We start from the raw sequence: 21,305 nt of genomic DNA on the forward strand, positions 1-21,305 counted from the left end.
CCAAGCTCTTTGCCAGGATCAGTCCTGTAACAAAAACGGCCCCCAGGGGCCCCACAAAGTACGGCGCACCAGGGGATTGCCCGGTGCCCACTATGGCCAGTCCGGCCCTGGTTGTGAGTGCACTTCCAATGTTCCTGGCAAGTTACCTTTAACTTAAAGTGATCTCTCTGTGTCATGTGTTTTCAAAGGTAATGCAATGTCAAATCAGATTGAGAAACAAATACAGTCCCTGAAAACTTTGCTTGTTTTTCATATCTTCATAACAATGGCCTCTTGTGTCTTGCAGATCAGCAGTATATGTGGTATTACCTTAATGACTGCATTCAGATCCACCACTGCATGAACTCTGCTTCTTACGAGTGGCCTCCAAAAGGACACTGGGAGAGGTGTTTTCTGGCGCATCAAAGGGAGCTTATTATTAAGTGACAGCACTAACGAATGAGACTTAGTATAATGAGACAAAGCATCCCATTAATAGACTTGAGATTATAAGTTTCTCTCTGACTGATCAGGGCTGCCTGACTGGCCTTCCTCTGGTGGAAGAAGATGCTCATTAGTAGAATAGCACAGATGGCAGGATGCTAGCAGGCTTCCAGATATGCGTCTGAGCAGAGTGACATTAATAACAAGGCGGTCCTCAATGGGGTGTCTACAAACGAAACTCATGTTGCCCGGGCTAATGCTGAAAAATGTGTTTATAGGGTCAAGACTTATTTTCTTGATAATTCTGTAATCATATTACTGTAAGGCGTTTATCTGGATTGAAGATAGCATTTCACTCTGTATCAAGAAAACTTTTTCACCAAAATAAAAATGAACCGAGAAAACAAAATCTCTTAGATATCTTGATCGCACACAATCTTCGTTATGTTTTTGGAAGCAGCACACTTCGAAAAGCTCTATCTCCAGTCGCATGAACAGTGTGTCCTAGGCCCTGGTGCTGCGGAGTAGATGGACCCCCTGACTGCTGTTTGAATTACAAAATACCGCAATAATCAGTGTTCAGTGAGATACTTAAGCCTCTGGGTCCTGGTGCCACTGTACCTGCTGCAACAAAGAACAATCTACTGCTACCTCAAAGGGGTGGGTCTCACTTGAGGTTTTTTCAGCCCCAATCCCAAGTGCCCCACGAAAAAGGAGACAAGGTCACACGTGTTGATTTTAAAAATTCAATATTTTGTTCTCTGCACAGATCTCAAAAGCTTTGTCAGTGTTTGGCTCAGGAGCGCCTCCCAGACCAACACGGGGCTGGGGAGCAGTGAGGGGCTGCCTGGACCAGGGATGCTCCTTCACCTCAGTCCCATGCTTGGGGATCTGCCAGCCTCCTGTGCCAGGGCTTCCTCTTCCTGGCACAGCAGCTTCTCTGTAGTGGCTCTTGAGTTGACCTCCTGCTCAGTCCTGGTGGGTGCTTGACCTGGGATGGCTCTTGCCGGACAGCACAGCCGCACGTCACCAACAGAAGATCGCACTCAGTACCAGCACTCTGCAGCCACTAGTGTCAGCTGCAAATGATCGGGGGAAGTGGGGCAGGTGGGGGGGAGTGTAATATAAAAAACACTTACCCGGGCACTGCCACAGTCTCTCCTCTGCCGTCTGTTCTCCATACACGATGCAGGAAGCACACAGGCTCACAGACTCCCCTAGCCAATCACATCGCTGATGTAACTTGCATGACAGCAGTGTCATTTTTGGTCTGAGTGCCGTGGTTCAGCGCTCAGACAGGTACTGGAGGCCTGTGCATGTTCTCCACCCAGGCTGTGCAATACAGCTTGGTGGGCAACATGCTAAGTTCGCATGACTGTTTGGTTGACCCAAGACGGCCAGCCAAACCATCATAGCCAAGACACTTTCCCCTTGAACTACATGTCATCATAGATTTTAATTGCTATTAATGCAGGACGGTCTTTTTGTGAGATTTGTTTATATAATCCTTAGTCTTTGTGAAGGTTGTGCTTTGTCCTCTCACCTGAAAAATGATCTACTCTTGTAGAAGAATTATGAGGGTCTACAACATCTTTTTATATTTTCAAATAATACTATATTGATCAGTCATTTATAAGATGCTCAAGTAACAGTGCACACTATATTGCTTGGCCATGGGATTTCTTCCAATAATTGTTGTTCTGTTAGCTGATTGCTATTTGTTGGAAATTGGGTTACTGGTTGAAGGGGGTGAAACCCTTTTAGACACAGTCAGTGGACTGGTGGCCTTGGAAAATTGGTCCTGACCCTGCACCTAAGCAGGTGATGGAAAATCTTGGAGTGAAAATAAATCAATCACTGTCCCTGAAAGATCAAGTCAATGCCACATGTGCCACCTGTTTTGCCAGAATGAGGCTCCTAAAAAAAGTATTGGCTTCCGAGCACATCCAGAAAGACCCTCATCCAGGCCGTTATAACCAGTTGCCTGGACTATGGGAATGCTTTACTGGTAGCAGTAAATGACACCCTGCTGACCAAGCTACAGGTAATACAGAGCACAACCACTCAGCTGAACTGTAATTTACCAGTACAGTCGTCCTCTTGTCCCATTTAAAGAAATTAGCTCTGGCTGCATAACAGAGAGCGAACTGTTGTCAAACTTTGCTGTCGATGCACAAGGCACTTTACAAGGCCTGTTCCATCTATCTGTACTCATGACTCAGTTACTATGAGCTCTCCAGAGAGCTATGGTCCTTAAACAAAATGCTCTTGTTGACTCCACACATTTGCACCTCAAGATTCTGGGCAGATCTTTTTCGTATATGGCCGCATACCACTGGAATAAGCACCCTTTTCGGCTTCGTACCTGCCAAGATTTTATACATTTTAAGAAGATGCTAAAAATTGTGTTTCTTAGAATGTCTTAGCTTGCCTGATCAGTACAGAACCGAGATACTCCTCCAGGAGTGAATTGTGCATTACATCAAGAAACAGAAATAAATAAAGCAGCAACCACAATCTCTGTCAGGGTGAAATACAAGCAAACACCAAATTAACCAGTGCATAACCCTCTGGTAGTTTGGCACAAAGCACTCATTTTGTTTAGTTTTGTAAAGCTTTATTCGGTTCGTATAAAAACAACCATAAAAGCACATGAATATTAATACATCAGTGTACAAATTTGGACAGCATAGTACAGAGATAATCAATCAATGAAAACAACGAATAAAATATCATACTTTTTCTGGCATTAATAGATTTAAGTAGAAAAGTAGCAGTAAATAAGCAAATAACGGGTTCCTGCATCATAAAAAGCAGCCTCATCGTTGCATCCACGTTAAAATTACAATATTTTTCGCGCCAATGTTCCATTATAGCAGTTATTATGTGTATATCCTGTCTCTTGCCCTGTCCCCCGTATTCTTCCGTTTGATTGTATGGCACCTGATCCTTTTTTAAATAATATAAAATGGACAACAAAAGCTGTGGAATCAGCACCCATCTACAAAGTGTAATTTCAAATATTGTCCTTTAGAACAGTGGTAAGCATCCGTTTCAAATGAACAGGTCCGAGCTTGGCAATCGTATATTGCGAGTTCTTAGTATACTTGAAAACTTGTGAGAAATCTGTCATGTCCTACGAGTATTCAGAAATGACTTAGGGACGGCATGGTGACCCGCTGGAGCGAACAGCACGGATTTGAAGTAGCGACTAAGAACTCGCCAGCTCATACTGCATACCATAAGACAGATATTTGAGCCCTGAAGAAGTCTCATTTGTAGAGACGAAACGCGTTGGCTAGAAAAAAAGAAAAAAGAAAATCCATTGTGATTTGGATCATTTTTCTACTGTGAAATCAAAATAAAGGATTGAAAATATACGATTGCCAAGCTCGGACCTGTTCATTTGAAACGGATGCTTACCACTGTTCTAAAGGACATTATTTGAAATTACACTTTGAAGATGGGTGCTGATTCCACAGCTTTTGTTGTTTGTTTTGGACTCTGTCCTTAAGAGGAACTTATAGGGTTGTGTTCCTAGGTTTCTCAAGCACCATCACACTATTCAAGTGTCACTGACTACGACAGGTGCAGGCATCTTGCTCCAACCCTTCGTTTGTTAGATTGCTTAATATAAAATGGAACCTCTTTCTCATCCTGGGACTCAGTTGTTCATTCTAATACAAGTTTTATCCTGAGTCGTTGCCGGACCTCAGGGGTGTCGGCTGATGAGCTGTGTCGTACTGTGATATAGGCGGTCTTAATTTTGTTTAGCGGCCGGCCCCTGCGGTTGTAGGCCCTTGCTTGTTTTTTTATTGAATGCTACAATAAAGGTTTTTTTTTAAAAAAAATACTATATTTTAAAAACATAGCTTTTAAGTAAGCAATGCAATAATTCATATAAAGATTACAGATAATAAGAAAGTGCAGTGTGCATTGTTTGGTTTGGCCATCGCAAGGGTATGGACCTACCAGGTTTAAGATGTGGAAAAGCTACCAGGTGATGCGCCAGCCTGAACCTTAATCTGGTAAGAACAAATCTATGTGAGATTCTTGTCACCTGGCTCAAATATTTCTGGAAGCCTTCAAAAACTAGATATCTGTTATAGAACATACATGTCATTAATTGCCCGCTGTTGTACGACCGCCTCTTTGCTCTATGTGACAGAAACGTGTTTTTCAATACTGTACCTATGATGTGCAACACCCTTCAAATGATCACCAGCTGTTTATGCTTGTTTTCATTTTGACTGTCCAAAAATCCATGTACTTCCTATCAGCTATTTGGCTTGCTGTTCTACAGCAATGAGTTTTAATTGGAGAAATTACTTTAAATGTAAAGTCAAAGACACGGTTGGTCTGATATACAACGTCCTACAGCTGAAACAGGCTCTCCTTAATGTTCTCTTTTCATTAATTATCTTTTATAATCACCTACAAGCAGATCTTGTTGGTAAAGCCAGCAAATGCACCTGTGGATGTTAAAGACTTCAAGATATGGTGCCAAATGTCAAAATGAATTGTTGCCATCACATAGCTTCCATGATCATGTGTGACAATGTAAGGACCACACTATTTAAAACAATACGAACATCCCAGATTTCCTCATGAAGAAATGTAAAAGAGTCATACTGTGTGTTTAATTTGTGTTTTTAATGTGTAAAGTCTTTAAGTTGTGAGGCTGCAGGGGCCCACTTTTTTTTGTTGTAGCCCACACGGGGCTACCGAATGCATGGGGTAACGAAATACAAAGGCTCCCTAGTTTTAATGTTACATCAAGCCACTTTCTCCAAATACCCTATAGTCCCTGCCTTTTTATTTCACTAAAGCAGGTTCTCTTTTCGTCCCTGCTTTCTCCATTTGTTACTGTTTTCCTACCTTTCTCGCTTTCCTGAAGTCTCTGTTTGATGTCTTTTTCTGCAATGTTCTGGGTGATAATCTAATCATGAAAATAAGCCCTAGTCTACAAAAATGAGTGCCGGTGCCAGCACCCCCCTGCACGAGTTACGCACTGACTGATGTCCAGCAGCTCATTAACAGCTCATATTGTAACTGTGTTCAGGGGCAGGCTAATAAGTAAGAACAAGTCACACTTTCCTGTAGTGCCACATTTTCTCCTCTATTAAAATTAAATAATAAAAAACACTATCTTGGCCATTGCAAAACTGGAGATTATTAGGTCTAGCATAGAGAGGCTTTAGTTGAGTACCAGCTGCATATTATGAAAAATGTTCTAACAGGATTATATGAATATTTCTATACAGATACATGAGCTTTCCGAAGCCCCTTTCATTCATTGGTATGTTCAAGGATCTTCACATTTTGTTTTATCCCTCCACAGCCTGTGCCATGGGGCAATGGGTCGGCCCACATAGGCTTCCACTCTCTTCAGTGTGAATGATGGCATTTCGCTTGTGCACCTGTGGACATCCGCCTACAAAATAGTCCACATCAGTGCCAGGGCTGGTGGGCCAATCACTCCTTTGATTTCTGTTTTAATCTGATGTTTTTAATATATTTTTGAAGTTGGTTATTTTTTACTTATTTTTTTGCAAACATTTGGACGCACCTTTAGATGTATTTTCTTTTTACTTTGTATTACTTTTAAACTTTTAATGCCTGCCTCATATGTTTTGAAAAAAATAAAAGAATATTTACCAAGGCTAGCCCTTTTGGCTTTGTTTCCATTGCTTGTTTATTGAAGTTGTTACTCTGCACTTTCTATCTATGCAACCAAAGCTTACCACCTGTTGCTAAGGGAGATACTAGTAACATCAACATTGATTTATATCAATGTTTCAGTGTGGGAGCCCAGCATTACTCAGCGTGAGTAGCAAAACCGTCTTCCATTTCATTTGATGAATTTGGCATAATTTAACCCATGGCCTTGGTTTGTGATGTAACATATTTTTTATAATGTCACTGTTTTAACCAATCTTTTCTTTTATATAGCCCTCAAATATTACCAGTTGTTATTTCAAAGTGATTTATAATATTTGGTTGCAACTAATAAACTGATGTGTATGTTGAACTTATCTGCTTTAATATATGGAAAATATCTGTTTTACTTCACTCATGGACGTCCATATCTTGAAATATGTATAATCTAAAAAGCTCCAAATTAAAACAGGAAATTCTATGAAGGCGGGAAAACAAATTATGCCTGGAAGGTGATAGAGCACGTTTCAATATCTGTAATTATTCATGTGGCCAGGCCGTGACAACTTTTTCGACTGGATTAAGGAGATATTGCAGGTTTGAAAATGAAACACTATCTGTCAGATTTTACCCGAGCTCCATTAAGATGCGTTTGCCGCCGGAGAAGGGCCTGTGCCCATGGTCTGTGCGCGGGCTCTCTTGCTTGCAGTTAAATCCGTGTTTTCCCTGATGAGCACTTTGGAAGAGGACAGAGATCTCGAATGTTTCTGACAAGCCCCTTCAGGTTCATGAGCAATTATCACTGCAGATTCTCATTATTTTATTCAAATTGGAAGCAGTTATCTATCAGGAGTGCTTAATCTCGCATATTCTACGACAACACAGACTGTAAAACTTTCTTAGGATGTAGTTTCAATGCGGTAAAGTCTAGATTGCTTTTGAAAGGTTGGCCTGCATGGGAATTTTGTCCATAATTTGCTCACATAAATAGAACTGCATGTGTTGAAATAGGTGCCGGATATAGAATGTTCTGAGCATCAGAATTCTTTTAGTTAAAGGGACACCATTGTCACGTTCCTATGTGAGTGAGTGAGTGTGTGAGTTAGAGAAGGCGGAAAGTAAAGTTTTGCAGCCACTTTAAAGTTTCAAATAGTTTTACAAAGAGGCAATTTTGGGATAAAATCGAGTTAATCTATGGAAAGGGAAAAAGGACAGCTATGCAGAAAGTGGAGAGGAATAAAACATAATTATCAAGGAATGAAACATAATTATCAAGAAAAAAAAGTGAGTTTTTAGTAAATTTACTGAGAATGATAAATCATGTAAGAAAAGCTCTGTTTCATAAATGGTGGTCTATAAGGGGCAAGTGACACTATAAGGGACGGTAGATCACATCCCATCCTTCTAATATGTTGCAAGGAAATATATATGCTAGATATTCACAGTGATATTAAAAGAATTACCATTCTAGTCCTGTGTATTGTAAGTCCAACAGGCTTGCTGTGAAAGCTCTGGCTCAGACAATACTTCTTTCTTTCTGTCTTCCACTTCATTCAAGTTTCATTATAATTGGTTCATTTTTAGCGCAAGCCACCACAAGACACCTCTCTGCAATAGAGACTATGCATACCTATGCTGAATTGAATAGGTCAAGGAAAAATGAACAAATGTTTATCACAAGATAGTTTTTTAAGTAAAATATTCCCTGGGATTATTTACCGAAATATACGTATTGGATGGAAGAAGTAATTTTAAAGGACTGGATTAAAAAAATATAAAGCCAGGTCAGTTTATATATTGCCGTAAACCAGATGTCATTGAAGATGAACCGCAAAATAATTACTTTTTGATTGTGGACTGCTGGCCTGTTCCTAGCCCAAAGTCATCATACAAATGAGCTCTTAAAACTATATGCTTTTGCCCCTTATCAACATTCCTACTGTTATATGACTGTCCTCACTCTGATGCAGCACTAGGTTGTCACTTTCAAGAAACTGAAAAAAAAAAGCATTTGCTGATGTAAATAGGTCTCACATTTGTGAAAGTTAAAGCTCCTGTGTTGAGAAGGTCAATGTTGAACTTAGGCCCTTTTTGCAGTGTCATCTCCGAACGTTTTGCTTTCTTCATAGCCTTTTTTCTGACATGGTGTTGGTGGTTTTAGGACTCTGGGCACTTTAGCACTGCTGTTCAGTGTAAAGTGCGTGTGCTCTCTAGTAAAAATGGTAAGATTGGTCTTTACCTGTTTGGCATATTTAATTTACCTGTCAGTCCCTTGTAAAGTGGTATCTCAGATACCCGGGGACGGTAAATTAAATGCTACTGGTGGGTTTGCAGCGTTGATTGCGCCAACCACCAAAGTAGCCTTTCAAACCTGTCTCAGGCCTCTGTCATTGCAGGGCCTGTGTGCGCAGTGTTACTGCTGCTGTAACGTGGCGCCTAAAGTGTGTGCCTTATCTTTGACCCCCTCTTACTGCATGTCAGTCACCGCAAAGGTAGGCCCTAGCTAGTAAAAGGTAGGACATGTACCTTAAGTGTGTGATATGTTCTGGTAGTGATAAACAGCCATTTCGGTTTCTAACTACTGTGAGGCTGCCCTCTCATAGGAATGCATTGGGGATTCCCTGATAAGTTTTTCAGTGGTAATTCCTGATATGAGAGGAGCAGCGTGGCCAAGTTTGGTATATTTGGTATAGTGATAATAAATACTGCGCAATGGTGTGCACAGATTTATTATACCAATTTTAGATGTGGCACTTCTAGAAGTTGGCATTTCTGTGTGCTATGTGTCTGCCTGCCTGATGTGTATTGCATGTCTGGCTTTGGAGTGACAGGGGCTGGTGAGGAGTGTGTGACCCACTTGTGGGACACCCCTGCGCCGCACGGCCACCAGCTGCTGCGTGTGCCCCTCAGCCTTGTCCCTGCCTCGCTGCCTGCCTCGCTGCCGGCCGACTCGGTTGTCATTTGTTTTGTTTTTGTTTTGACCGTAATTTGTGCTTGCTAAATTGTTTCCTTGTTTCCTTGCCCGTGTTAGCGTTTTCTTGTGTTTTTTCTGTATTTTTCTTTTTCTCAGCTTGTGTCCTTCCTGTTTGCCCGCCTACCCTCCCCGCTCCCCGCTTCCCGCCACCACCGCAAGCCCCGCCCCTTTTTTCATTCTGTTCCCTCCCCGCTCCCACCTCCCAGCTGCTCCGCCCACCCGCGCACTTCGCCTTTATATGGCGACCGTGCGAACGCGCAGCGGTCACACGCAGCGGGCGCGCCGATTGTGCGCCGAAGGAGCGCCAAAGGTAAGCCCGTCTGCGCCCGTCCGCGACCGGATCGCGACCAGCGCCAGGACCCCTGGCCCCCGAAGACCCCGACCGACCCGCCTGACGTACTCCGCCGCCACCCTCATCGCTCTCAACTCCGGCCGACTCCCAGAATGCCTTCAAGCCACACCACGACGCACCCACGGACCTTTCAGCTGCCACGCCTGCAAGTTCACCTGCATCCGGACCTGCCTCGCACCAGCACCCGCCAAGCCGAACACCAGCAGCACCCACCTCAAGTGCATCCTGCTCAACACCCGCTCCGTCCACAGACACGCCATTGAACTCTGGAACCTCCTAGACGCCACAGCCCCTGACGTCGCCTTCCTCACGGAGACCTGGATGAACGCCTCCTCAGCTCCCGACATCGCCATCGCTATCCCAGAGGGCTACAAGATCGTCCGGAGGGACCGCAACGCCAACCAGATGGGAGGAGGCATCGCCATCATCCACAAGAACACCATCTGTCTCACGACCAGCACCGACAACACCCTGACCACCGCCGAACACCTGCACTTCCAGATCCACACCAACCCGAACACCACCCTCAGAGGCACCCTGATCTACCGACCCCCTGGACCACGCACACAATTCAGCGAGGACATCGCCGACTTCGTCAGCCCGCTTGCCCTCCCCTCCTCTGACTACATCCTCCTGGGGGACCTCAACTTCCACCTGGAGAACAACAACGACCGCAACACCACCACCCTACTGGACAACCTCGCCAACCTAGGACTCAAGCAACTGGTGTCCACCCCCACCCACCTCGCCGGACACACACTCGATGCAATCTTCTCATCCAGCACAGACATCGACTTCAGCCACGCCACAGAGCTTCAATGGACGGACCACAGCTGCGTCCACTTCACCTTCAAGAGAACGACGACCCACCACCACCAGCAACAGGCCGCCCGCAGAAGCTGGAACAAGATCACAGCAGACCAGCTCGCCACCTCCCTGAGCCAGCACCCTCCTGCCAGCTCAGCGGACCCCAGCCAGGCCGCCGACAACCTCACGAAGTGGATCACTATCTGCGCGGACGAGCTCGCCCCGCTGAGGACCCCGACCAGCAGACCCGGCAGCAAGAAAGCCCCTTGGTTCACCGACGAACTCAAGAGCTCCAAGAAGAACTGCTGAGCCCTCGAGAAAGTCTGGAGAAGGGAACCTACACCGGACAACAGGACCTCCTTCAAGCTTGCCACCCGGAAGCACCACCAGCTGATCCGCGCCGCCAAGAAAACAGCATTCAAGGAACGGTTGGACAACAACGCACACAACTGCAAGGAACTCTTCAACATCGTGAAAGAGCTCTCCAACCCCAGCGCAGGAAACAACGACATCACCCCATCGCAAGACCTCTGCAACTCCCTCGCTTCATACTTTCACAACAAGATCGCGGACATACACAACAGCTTCAACAACCATCCAACGCACACCATGACCGAACAATCACCCCCCACCACCACCCTCCACGCCTGGACCCCGATCAGCACCGAAGACACCATCCGCACGATGAACTCCATCCACTCCGGATCACCGACCGACCCCTGCCCTCACCACGTCTTCAACAAGGCCGACGCTGTCATCGCACCCCACCTGCGAGACATCATCAACAAATCCTTCGACACCGCCACCTTCCCTGAGAGCTGGAAACACGCCGAACTCAGCGCTCTACTCAAGAAACCAACAGCGGACCCCACCGAACTCAAGAACTACCGCCCCATCTCGCTCCTCCCGTTTCCAGCCAAAGTCATCGAGAAGACCGTCAACAAGCAGATGGCCGCCTTCCTCGAGACGAACGGATCCCTCGACCCCTCACAGTCCGGCTTCCGAGCCAATCACAGCACCGAGACCGCCCTCATCGCCGCCACCGATGACATCCGAGCCCTGATGGACAATGGAGAAACAGCAGCCCTCATCCTCCTAGACCTCTCCGCGGCCTTCGACACGGTCTGCCACCGCACCCTAGTACAGCGCCTCAGCAACATCGGAATCCAGGACAAGGCGCTGGAATGGATCATCTCCTTCCTCGACGGAAGAACACAGAGAGTCCGCCTACCACCGTACAAGTCAGAGGCCTCCGAAGTCATCTGCGGCGTCCCCCAAGGATCATCTCTGAGCCCCACTCTCTTCAACGTCTACATGAGCCCCCTCGCGGCCATCGTACGCAAACACAACCTCAGCATAATCTCCTACGCCGACGACACCCAGCTGATCCTCTCCCTGACCAACGACCCCGCCTCCGCCAGAGCCAACCTGCACGAAGGGATGAGAGAGGTAGCCGAGTGGATGACGACCAGCCGCCTGAAACTGAACTCGGACAAGACGGAGGTCCTCATCCTGGGCTCTTCCCCCTCCGCCTGGGACGACTCCTGGTGGCCTCCTGCCCTGGGCACCGCACCCCACCCGGAAACACCACCAGCTGATCCGCGCCGCCAAGAAAACAGCATTCAAGGACCGGTTGGACAACAACGCACACAACTGCAAGGAACTCTTCAACATCGTGAAAGAGCTTTCCAACCCCAGCGCAGGAAACAACGACATCACCCCATCGCAAGACCTCTGCAACTCCCTCGCTTCATACTTCCACAACAAGATCGCGGACATACACAGCAGCTTCGACAACCAACCAACGCACACCATGACCGAACAACCACCCCCCACCACCACCCTCCACGCCTGGACCCCGATCAGCACCGAAGACACCATCCGCACGATGAACTCCATCCACTCCGGATCACCGACCGACCCCTGCCCTCACCACATCTTCAACAAGGCCGACGCTGTCATCGCACCCCACCTGCGAGACATCATCAACACATCCTTCGACACCACCATCTTCCCTGAGAGCTGGAAACACACCGAACTCAGCGCTCTACTCAAGAAACCAACAGCGGACCCCACCGACCTCAAGAATTACCGCCCCATCTCGCTCCTCCCGTTTCCAGCCAAAGTCATCGAGAAGACCGTCAACAAGCAGATGGCCGCCTTCCTCGAGACGAACGGATCCCTCGACCCCTCACAGTCCGGATTCCGAGCCAACCACAGCACCGAGACCGCCCTCATCGCCGCCACCGATGACATCCGAGCCCTGATGGACAATGGAGAAACAGCGGCCATCATCCTCCTAGACCTCTCCGCGGCATTCGACACGGTCTGCCACCGCACCCTAGTACGGCGCCTCAGCAACATCGGAATCCAGGACAAGGCGCTGGAATGGATCATCTCCTTCCTCGACGGAAGAACACAGAGAGTCCGCCTACCACCGTACAAGTCAGAGGCCTCCGAAGTCATCTGCGGCGTCCCCCAAGGATCATCTCTGAGCCCCACCCTCTTCAACGTCTACATGAGCCCCCTCGCGGCCATCGTACGCAAACACAACCTCAGCATAATCTCCTACGCCGACGACACCCAGCTGATCCTCTCCCTGACCAACGACCCCGCCGCCGCCAGAGCCAACCTGCACGAAGGGATGAAAGAGGTAGCCGAGTGAATGACGACCAGCCGCCTGAAACTGAACTCGGACAAGACGGAGGTCCTCATCCTGGGCTCCTCACCCTCCGCCTGGGACGACTCCTGGTGGCCTCCCGCCCTGGGCACCGCACCCAAACCAACAGACCATGCACGCAACCTGGGCTTCATCCTGGACTCCTCCCTCTCCATGACCAGGCAAGTCAACAACGTCTCCTCGGCGTGCTTCAACATCCTACGCATGCTACGGAAGATCTTCTGGTGGATCCCCACCGAGACCAGGAAGACCGTCACCCAGGCCCTCGTCACCAGCCGACTGGACTACGGCAACGCCCTCTACGCCGGTACCACCGCCAAGCTCCAGAAGAGACTCCAGCTGATCCAGAACGCCTCAGCCAGACTCATCCTCGACATCCCACGAACCAGCCACATCTCCGGACATCTGAGAGACTTTCACTGGCTCCCCGTCAACAAAAGAATCACCATCCGCCTCCTCACCCACGCACACAAAGCCCTACACGACCAAGGCCCGAGCTACCTCAACAGCCGAGTCAACTTCTACGCTCCCAAACGCCACCTCCGATCAGCCAACCACGCCCTCGCCGCCGTCCCCCGCATCCGAAGAGCGACTACAGGAGGAAGGTCCTTCTCCTACTTGGCCGCCAAGACCTGGAACTCCCTCCCAACCGACCTGCGCCTGACCCAAGACCACCTCTTCTTCAGGAAGAAGTTGAAGACCTGGCTGTTCGAGCAGTAGCGGCCCCCCCCCCCCAGCGCCTTGAGACCCTACGGGTATGTAGCGCGCTTTATAAGTGTCACTGATTGATTGATTGATTGAGACCATGCACGCAACCTGGGCTTCATCCTGGACTCCTCCCTCTCCATGACCAGACAAGTCAACAACGTCTCCTCGGCGTGCTTCAACATCCTACGCATGCTACGGAAGATTTTCCGGTGGATCCCCACCGAGACCAGGAAGACCGTCACCCAGGCCCTCGTCACCAGCCGACTGGACTACGGCAACGCCCTCTACGCCGGTACCACCGCCAAGCTCCAGAAGAGACTCCAGCGGATCCAGAACGCCTCAGCCAGACTCATCCTCGACATCCCACGAACCAGCCACATCACCGGACATCTGAGAGACCTTCACTGGCTCCCCGTCAACAAAAGAATCACCTTCCGCCTCCTCACCCACGCACACAAAGCCCTACACGACCAAGGCCCGAGCTACCTCAACAGCCGGATCAACTTCTACGCATCCAAACGCCACCTCCGATCAGCCAACCACGCCCTCGCCGCCGTCCCCCGCATCCGAAGAGCGACTACAGGAGGAAGGTCCTTCTCCTACCTGGCCGCCAAGACCTGGAACTCCCTCCCTCCCGACCTGCGCCTGACCCAAGACCACCTCTCCTTCAGGAAGAAGCTGAAGACCTGGCTGTTCGAGCAGTAGCGGCACCCCCCCCCCCCCCCCCAGCGCCTTGAGACCCTACAGGTATGTAGCGCGCTCTACAAGTGTCACTGATTGATTGATTGATTGATTGTGGCTCCAGGGAGGGCTGGGTGAGTCAGCGGTAGGCTGAATGGGAGATCTGCATTTGGAGTAGTGGGAGGAGTAGTCCCCTAACCCTGAATAGGTCTGTGCTTGCCTAGGTGAATGGTGGCTCCCCCCCAGTGGAGTGTCTGATGGCGAGCCCCCATTTGACAATAGGGAAGAGGAGCCCTGTAAATAGAGTGCTCCAAAACCCACCCCCGAATCAAATAAAGGAAAAGGGTGCATAAATATAGATAGAAAGGAAGTATCCAACAGGAGCCCATCCCGCATGGTGGTTATCAAAAGCCTTTTACATGTGGAGCCTGGGAGACGGGCTCCTGCCTTAAACCACACAGTGAGTGCTTTATGATCCGGGTGCCCGATGGAGATTTTGCTCTGTGATTCCCCAGCGCAGCAAAAGTAAGGCAAGTTGCCTGGTTAGATGCAGAGCTTAGCCCCAAGGAAGGCTTGTGGTTGGTTGTTGAGCGGAAGTCAGGCCAGTGCCCGCCTGGTTGTGGGCAGGGCTTACGAGAGCCGGGCCTTACATCCCCGAGTAATCCCGGGCTCCCAGGAGCTAGAGAAAGCTCAGTGGAGTCCGGTAGTCTGTGCACGCCTGAGCTGGGCTCCCAAGAGATGAGGAGAGCCCTGCGGTGTTGGTCAAGAAGAGACGAGATAGAGACTTCCCCGTCTTCGTGGGTGCAAGCCAAGAGGTCCTGGTGAATGGGACTCCCCAAGGTAAATTGTCGGTGCCTGGTTCCGGTGAGATACAGCTCCGGTGAGTGGGGGCAGAGTTTGGTATTGCTTGCCACAGCTGCACCGCGGTTTCGGGCAGCTGCAAGGTGGGGCAATTTGGTTCTCAGAGATGGACCGACCGAGGCACATTGTTGGTGCCTGGAGCGTGTTGGTGCTCCTGGAGGGACTGGTAGTGCCAGGGCTGATTGCTGGTTGGGCGCCGTATGGTGCTAAGAGCGGCACCTGGAGGGTCCCAGTAAAGGGGACTCTTCAGACTAAGATGCCAGTGCTTTCTTTCTAAGCTGCACCCTGAGAGCGGGCAGCTGCAACAACGGGGGCAGATTGTTTTTACTGCCAGGAAGGAGTGAGGTGCACTCTTTGGCTCCCAGTGCATGACGCACATCTTTTCCGCTGCATTGGCAGCCAGAGGGCCATTGGGAAGGTCCTATCATTTAGAGCCCTGACATTTGGGACAGAGAGCATTTGAGCCCCAGAGAAGGCCAGTTGGCCTGGGGTCTTTTGGAGTACCTGTGTGTACTGACAGGGTGCAAGTCCCTAGGGTGATGTATGCACCTGGTACCTGGTAGTGTTACTGTAGTACACTGCTGATTTATGCATAATGTGTTTACGCCTAATGTGATGCCTAATGCAAATGTCATGCTATGATGTTTAGGCCTAATGGGATTGCATAATGTTTTTATGCTAGTGATAATGCTGAGTTTATTATTTTGCCAGTAGTTACTGGTTATGTTTTACATTTGTTTGCAGTGCTTTCTGAAGGTTTTGACAGTGGCCCGATTGGCCATATAATTTGTATATAATCATCCGTGAATATTGCCCAGTACCAGTTGGCACAGTGTATATGTGTGATTATGATTCTAATGTGTTTTGGATAATACAAAGGATATTTTTTGTGGAGTTTCTTTTGTGGTGTGCCTAGTGTGTTGCTGCTGTATGTGTGTTGCACAAACGCTTTACACATTGCCTCTGGGATAAGCCTGACTGATTGTGTCAAGCTACCAAGGGGGTGAGCAGGGGTTATCTTCAGCGTGTAACTCCCTTGCTCTGACTACAGTGTTGGCTTCAGCCTGGCTTAGGCGCAAGCCCTAGCCAACCAGAAATCCCATTTCTAACATTGGTTGTCAGCAGTGAGGATAGGACTTGCGTTTGTGCTGTACCACAGCAATAACTGGTTGCACTACGAACTCTGTATTCAGATGATCACAGGTTTGGGGATTATTTTTACTGATTTGGTTTTCTTAAAGTAACATTTTTGAAGAGTAGGAATTGGAGCCTGGGCCAACTGCCTACTCTTACAAATGGTTTTAGCAACAGTGGGTTACCTTTACTTTTGTGTCGTTAGCAAACATAAATACATCCCATTCTAAGCTGGTATTTGGAAGGGATGCTCTAAATATGTCCTTCCAAATTACGATTTGGTATTTGGTCGCAATTCAGTTTGTGATTCAGTAACGTGTTACTGATTTGAAATTTGGGTTTCACACATAACATAGAGCCGTTCTGCAGTCCAAACAGCCTGATTTTGCGAATCAAAACTTTTGCAAATGCATGCATCTGGCCCTTAGTTCCTACAGGGGTTTTGGCCCTGGAAGACACACTGACTCCACTGGATATTCAATGTGCTGATGTGATTGGTTGTGGCTAGAGCTGGAAAATCAATGAGAGTTCCTCGCACCTATGAGGTCTCCTGAAATTTTGTATTTTAACTACCAAAGGATGATGGGAGAACCTTTGTTCCATTATACACTGAAATCACAAGTAAAGTTTAAATGCTGAGTTTGGAAACACTATAGGGATTGGTTTACGGTCAGTGGTTTGCTAACCATCTCTTTTAAAAACTTGTACCTAATTCACTGGCACTTCAGATCCCTAGGGGGCACTGTGGAGGAGTTTATGCCACTCCATGACTTGAAGCTCTTTGCATAGGACTTAATTCCAGAGTTGGGGAAGCCTGTTTCTGGACCTGACACACAGGGATCGTTGGATCTGCCTCTGATAGGTGGTCCACCTGTTGGAGGAGCCTGTCTGAAAGATCTGAGCTCTTCAGATTCCGGAAAGCCTCTAGATTTTTTTAGGCTAATTATTATGCCTGTTCTCAATCGTTTTTAGACATTAGAGACTACTAGTCCAGTTTTATGGCTTCAGTAATACATCAAATCTGATATTGCCTACTATGTCCCCCTAGGGTTAAATTCCAAATAACGAGAAGGCGATAACCATCTTGCAAAAGGCGCGGCTCTTTTTCACTCAAAAGAAAAAAGAAAAAACCCTGAACCACACCAAAGGTATACCTTTATTTTTTAGGTTTGATACAGAGAAGTGGATAGATCTCTTCACCATAGTTTAGTTCAGCTTCCCTTTTCTGTTCTCTATGCTCTGTACTTTAGGCTAGAAGTTTTGACTCCGTGCATCGTGTCACATCCTGACAACAAAGAAACGCGATTCTGGGAACAGTTCTTTTGTTGTACATACCAGAGGAAGAGATCTTTCTCTCATCATAGAGGCTAGCTCTTAAATATTAAACTCGAATATGCCAATAGAGACCATCCTTAGAGAGATGGTAATACTGCAAAAGTTTGACTCAAAAGCAATTTACATCTACCTGAAGTAGGCCCATATGGCTTTTTCGCTCACTGCTAACAGTATAGAATTATATATAGGCTCATATGACTTGAATGGGATAACCACCTTCTATAAATCATCTGGGTAAGATATGTTCCCCTCACCATAGAGGCCAGCTTTTCAAACAATAAATCCTAAAATACCAATAGAGACCATCTTCAGAGAGGTTGTAATAGTGCAATAGGAATACTTGAATGCAATTTATATCCAACTGGAGTAGGCCCATACAGGCCTCGTTTGATTAATGCTTCTAGTACAAAATTATACATATGCTTATATGGCTTTGAATGGGATTATCCCCCTCTATAAATTACTTATTAGTTGTTCCATTAGGACATGGAGGGAATGTTTTATCCTTGTTATGCTAATGCGGCACGATACTGTACAGACTATATATAGGAGGCTGTTTGAAATTCATGTTATCAACTATTAATGAAATGCGACATGTTAAAAAGTCTTTTACAATCTCTCATAATGTGTTGTATATTTATTTTAGGGAAACTGTATGACCCCCTGGTTACGAAGGACATTGTGTTTAGTCTTGAAAAAGGTGGCAAAAATCAAGAAATTCCACCGAAACGCGTCAACGCTTTCTAAACTTTGTATAATTCAAGACTCCCTCATCGTTGTAGATATACTGATGATTTACATATACGACATCGATGGGATAAACTAGGAGTCCAAATATACTAATAGTATTGCACAATTTTCATGTCTTACTGTTTCTGTCTTTTTTGTGCCAATTATGCGGGTCATAATTGAATGTAATGAATTTTACGATTTGTGTTCATATGGTTTTTAATTACATTTCTTATTGGTGTTTAATTAATACCTTATTGTATTCTATCGTATTTTTATTGTATGTATACATAATAAATTGTGATCCCTTTTTTATTCAATTTGTCAATTTGTTTATGAATTTCTGTTATTTAGGTCTTGATTGTTCTTGCCATATTTTATACAGTTCTGTTCAAGGGAAATTTATTTTCTCTAATTATTTTATTAAACTCTGCACTAACTGGACTGGATAAATTAAAGTCAGTACTAAAGAACTACATAAACATCTGTGTTGATGTAGATATCCAGGTTTTTTTATTTATTTGTTTATTGATTTTCAACCACAACTACCCAACCCAATAGTTATTTACGTTCAGACAGGCTCCATAGTGTCATTCCAAAGATTGAAAAAAGCATATGTCATGCAACAGTACAGCCAATATAAGGGCCAGGATAAACATAAATCAACTGCTAGTCAGCACCCACATCGACACCTCTGAAATAATAATAAGAATTCTGTTTGCAATATAGGTACATATGTTCTGTAGAGCTATAGTGACTTTACCCTCCCGTTCCCTCCCACAGTCCACCCTCCCACATTCATCTATTCCATCTCCTGTAGTGGCGCATGCAGCCGCTAAGTCCCACCTCCTGCATGCTCGCTCAGCTCCGAGCCAGGATCCTCATCTACAGCCTTCAATTCAAGGACTAGTGCCTCCCACGCTCGGGCTGCTTCTAGTGCCTTCTCATTTCGGGATCGTTGGGCCTGTTGCAGGCGAATTACACTCTCACTCCCTGTCCACGTAAGCAGCGCAGCCTTCCATCTAGCAAAACTTGGCCCTCCCGCCTCTTTCCAGTGGAGCGTGATTTCTCTTTTAGCCAGAACCAGTCCCAAATCTAAGAATTTACTTGTTATTTTAATCTTGTTAGTATGGGGGAACCAGTGTAATAGACAGGTACCCTTATCAAGGGTAAAAGAACGGTAGATAGAAGGTTATACGCTTGCGCTCAATTGTCATCAGTAATTATGAAACTTATTTGGGCTGCTACTAGGGATAGAGATGACGTCTATCAAACCTTCATAATTAAATGTAGAAATCCACATCAACAAAGATAAACACGTTGTATCCCGAGCAAATTAGGACAATCGTATTATACAAATCATTAATCCAAAATGAAACATCATAATCCAAATAAGTGTCAATCTTCTTCTTCAATGTTCACAACAGCATCCTTTTGAGTTCTAGCCAACATGTGTTTCATCTAATTAGCAGTATATACATACAGACTTCATCAGGTTAAAGTCAAAGTTCAAAGTAGACTCCACGAATGAGTAACACTTCAAGTTAAAAGTTATCTATACCCTCGTCAGGGCATAATCAGGTCACGCAATCAAGTAAATTCCGTGTTTCGAATGAGGGCGGCAGCACGAGTACGCCGTACTCTCATTTAATGCTTTAAAAGTAACATGTTTATTTTGATCTTCTGACTGTGAGTTTACTTGAATAGGAGATATTCCAACTCATTTCTCAGTTTTTTTCCTTTCTGTGGCCTCAGTTTTTACCTCTGCCTGGCATGGCTTTGTAAACTACAGACCAGTCATGTGGATTTTCCTTCAAGCATCTGTGTAAAAAAGTGCCAAATCAGTCCTGGCGCGTAGATGTCTACCCAAAGGTATATTCAATTCAATCATCACTTTGAACTTTCGATAAAATATTTTGAAGAGGGTAGTGAATAAATTGCTACACAGTGTGGTGGTATAACTTTTCTTTTTTACATCTAGTGCAACTTTGATTCGAATTATGGTTGTTAATTTGTCTGGTGTTTTCCAAAGGTTACTTTATAATTCAGGCATCAGTTTTGCTTGCGTTTCTGACTTTGAAATACTACCATGCAGGATATTCCAATCTTAGTTACTTGAGAAGGGTACTCTTCAAAGTTAAAATCTAGGGTGAACCTGTACAGAGGCCTCGACATATTGACAGAAGGCAGCATCCGCAGAAATCCTCTGTCTTCAGAGACAACTCCACAGGAGAGTTCTCAAGTCACTTTACCTATGAATAAGGTCAGAGCATTGCTTGGCCACAATTTACAAAGGGTTGTGCAGATGGTAAGTGCAATCGTAAGTAACTGACACAATGCTTTGCATTGCTTTGCATTATATGAGTGCCCATATTTAACCATAGTAAATGACCACTTAGACCCTCTGTTGCAGATGCGAGGGGAGCATAAAAGACTGTAAAACTAAGAGGCATATTAGCAAGGGCAATATCGCCGTTTTAGCTGGACTTTTTCCCGCCAAAGCGGAGATCTTTTTATCGTCCTATTAGCAAGCTGTCGCTAACAGCAGTTAGGAACAGCTTTTAGGCGATAGCTACAGGTTTGGGTTCCGCTTTGCATGTCAGCGATATTTAGCGCTAATGACATGCAAAGTGGGCGTACCCAAACTGTTAGCGACTGAAAACAGTCGCTAACACAGCTATCGCCTATTAGCAAGGCAGGCGAAGCGATAAACAAAATCGCGCTATGCGCGATTAACACTATAAACTAATGCTTGCTAAAAAGTTGACTTACCTATTTAGTCAATGGGGGGTGGATTAACAGATTAAGCCTCCATTGGCATTAATGTGAGAATATCGCTGGATTTCCTGGACATTTTATATGTTTTGAGAAGTTGAATTGTTTGGGTGCCAAACCAAGAAGCCCAGTTTTCCTATGGGACTTGTAATTCCAGGGGTAGCTGGTAGCTCCCACACTGGAAGCAT

The sequence above is a fragment of the Lissotriton vulgaris genome, chromosome 4_1, assembly GCF_964263255.1.
Source record: "Lissotriton vulgaris chromosome 4_1, aLisVul1.2, whole genome shotgun sequence".
Taxonomy (NCBI): Eukaryota; Metazoa; Chordata; class Amphibia; order Caudata; family Salamandridae; genus Lissotriton; species Lissotriton vulgaris.